Below are 3,669 nucleotides of genomic sequence, written 5' to 3'. Positions count from 1 at the left end.
ACAGTGTCAACCTTCAAAGCCAAACTATGGGAAAGAGATCCAAAAACAGCCAGCTTATTTTCAAAAGTGAAACGACAGTCTGCAATGAGGTTTGTAAAGTTGCTTCTGATTTCATAAACATTTGAAAAAATGTCTCAAACACAGAGTTCCATATTCACAAGACAGTGGGCACAACCTTAAAGCTATGGCTTTGGGAGGAAAAAAATATTTTTTTACAAAATTCAGTTACTGTTTTATAACAAATTTCTCTGAGTAAATTGAAAAATGTGGTGATGAAAACTGTATTTTAAAACATCTTTAAAGAAAAGACATTTTAATTGAGAATATTTATTTCGAACTGTCATGGTATTCAGAATTCCTTCTTGTTGATGAAGGGATATTGGGACTAGGGTGATTCTGCATACATCATGTCTAACTGGGCAGGGACTTCTGTTGAACAAATGCTGTCTTATAATGTTAGGTGTGCCCTCTACATGCACAGAAACTCCAGATAATTTATATCCAGAAAGTGTTTATTAATGTTTGGTAATATCATAATGAGTTTGTTAATGAATGGTAATGTTTTCATTTAAACTTATTCATAGGCTCTGCTTGTCATTTAAATTTGAGAGGGTTGTTCCAGTTACACAGTCATTGAAATTGCTAACAAATAGCCTTTTAATACACAGACTAAATCCGCAAAGGGGACACACTATACAATGTCTGTACATTCCACTATGTGGCTTCATTTGAATCCACTGACATACAGAAAATGTTGGTATTTTTCCTTCTATCATGCAGACAGTAAATCTGAGCTTTTGGGTCTTGAATGGTCATCCTACTTATCAGACCGAACAAAGGGCTAATAGGGAGTTTTGCACTTGGGTGGTCCTAAGCTATCACAAGGCAGTACTGAATTTCTAAACAGTGGCCTTAGTGTTTGCAAACTATGATCCAACTATTTAATACTAAAATTATTCTATTGAACATCAAAAGTTAACATACAGAGCTAGAAAACTATAGAATTTTGTCTTCATCCATTCATAGCCTAGTTATTAATTGAATATTAATTGCATAGTAAGTAATTTTCTAAACCCTACCCTGTTTTAAAATTAGAATATGTCTGTGGTAGGCTCCCATCCTTTCCCTTCTCTTCTACAACATGGTATATACTCACATATAAATGGATATTAGCCATATAAGATAGGATCAACATACAAAAATCTACAGACCTAAAGAAGCTAAGCAACAAGGAGGACCCTAAGGAAGGTGCTTAATCCTCATTCAAAAAGGAAAACAGGATAGACACCAGAAGCAGTAAAAGAGAGAGAACAAGACAGGTGCCTATCACAGATGTCCTCTAAAAGACTCCCCCAGCTATCTGAGATTTCAGTCATGATAGTAACTAAGCGGTGAGGCAATTGATGGCCTTGTCTCATTTCTGACTTTAGAGGAAATCTTCAGTTTTTCTACACTTACTATAATGTTGAATAAGTTTGTCATATATAGTCTTTATTATGCTGTGGTATCGTCTTTATCTCTCTGGATTGCGCAGAACTTTCCCCATAGAACAATGTTGAACTTTCTCAGGGGACTTCTTATGTATTTTAGACGGTCCTGATTTCACCCTCTGAACATCTATGTGTCGATTAAATTTATTTATTTGTGTATGTTGAATCATTCTTGAAGCTCCAGAATGAAGCAAAATTGGTCCAGGTGAGTGGACTTTGAAGTGTGTTGTTGAATTTTATTTGAAAATATATTTTTTGGATTTTTTGTGTTTGTATTCTTTAGAGGAATCATTCTACAATTTCTTCTTCTTTTTTTTTCTTCACCTTATCTGTTGTTCAGGTAATAGTGGCTTTATAGAATTCCTCTGGTATTATCTCTCCCCTATCTATGTTCTATAGTAATTTGAGGAACATCATTGCTAGTTCTACAAATGTCAAAGAATACATGTAGTGATTACTTTTGTGGGGGTTGAGGCAACTCTTTACTAATTTATCAGAACTCCTACCCATTAAACATTTAAGTAAATTCCTATATTTTCTTATTTTGGGTGGCTCATTTATCTGTAAAATTATATCCTTTTTTTTCCTGGGATTTTGCAGTTTGATAAAACTCAGGCAAGGCTCCACAGCGAGGGACTGATACAACCTCTAAGGACCATCCCTAGTGACTAACTTCCACCAGGCAGGGTGCAACTACAAAAAGGTGCCATAATCCCACCTAGTGTTAGCAACATTCAATTTAGGGTAGCCATTGGGGTTTTGCAGAGTAGAGGTAGCAAATGTAGCACCAAGATGAAAAGAACTTATCTCAGAGCCTGCTAGTCTTTGTGCTATCATACCCTTAGCAACAGCAAACCACCCTACAGGAGAAAGGAGGCTACAGAAGTGAATAATCTACTGGATCTCCATAGATTGCTGAAGTGCAATGTCTCCAGTCCCCATATAGACCCAAACTACCACATTCAGCAAGGAAACTGCTCTGGAAGTAGGAAGACAGGCCATGAGTTTGGAATTTGTAACTTCCACAGTGTCTCTCGGGCTCCCTTGTAGTCCTATGGGGGTTATTAAGCTTTTTTTTTTTTTCTGTCTGAATTTCACAGTGTGTGTAGATCCAATATCATCTTCTTCTTTTCTAGAGCTGATTTCCTTGGCCATTTCATATCCACTACACCCAGCTGTCATATCTCTTTCATGACCTGTTGAGTTTAACTTTGCTTCCATGAACATTGGTGGCAGATTATTTACTTGAGCAAGTAGCTATTCTACTGAAGGACACGACAACTCTCTTAGAAACCATTAACTACCTGTAAGTTCCTTTGTGAGGGATGTTTTTTTCTATTAAATTTTAATTTTTTATATTAATTACAGGTAATTTACTTTGTATCCCAGCTGCAGCCCCATCCTTTATTCCCTCCCATCTTCACCCTCCCTCCCTTATCTCTTCCCTGCCTCTCTCTAAGTCCACTGATAGGGGATGTGCTCCTCCCCTTCCATCTGACCCTAGCTTATCAGGTCTCATCAGGACTGGCTGCAATGTCCTCCTCTGTGGCCTAGCAAGGCTGCTCCTCCCTCGGGGTTGGGGGTGGGGAGGTCAAAGTGCCAGCCACTGAGTTCACATCAGACAATCCCTCTTCTCCTTACTGGGAAAACCTACTTGGATATTGAGCTGCCATGGGTTACATCTGAGTAGGGGTTCTAGGTTATATCTATACATGGTCCTTGGTTGGAGAATCAGTCTTAAAAAGACCCCTGTGCCCAGATATATTCAGTCCTTGTGGAGCTCCTGTCCTCTCCAGGTCTTCCTAACTCTCTCTTCTTTCATTTGCTTCCCTGCACTCTCCCCAAGTTTTGGTTATGAGTATCAGCATCTGCTTTAATACACTGCTAGGTACAGTCTTTCAGAGGCCCTCTATGGTAGGCTTCTATCCTGTTTCTTGTTTTCTCCTACTTCCAATGTCTATCTCATTTGTCTTTCTAAGTGAGGATTGATCATTTTACACTGGGTCCTTCTTCTTGTTTAGCTTCTTTAGATTTACAGATTTTAGTATGTTTATCCTATCTTTTAGGTCTAATATCCACTTACAAGTGAGTATATACTGTGTATGTATTTCTGCTTCTGGGATACCTCACTCAGGATGATCTTTTCTAGATCCCAACATTTGCCTGCAAATTTCATGAT

Source organism: Psammomys obesus, unplaced genomic scaffold, assembly GCF_907164565.1.
Source record: "Psammomys obesus unplaced genomic scaffold, mPsaObe1.curated_primary_1811, whole genome shotgun sequence".
Classification (NCBI taxonomy): Eukaryota; Metazoa; Chordata; class Mammalia; order Rodentia; family Muridae; genus Psammomys; species Psammomys obesus.
Note: the sequence above shows the minus strand (reverse complement) of the source record.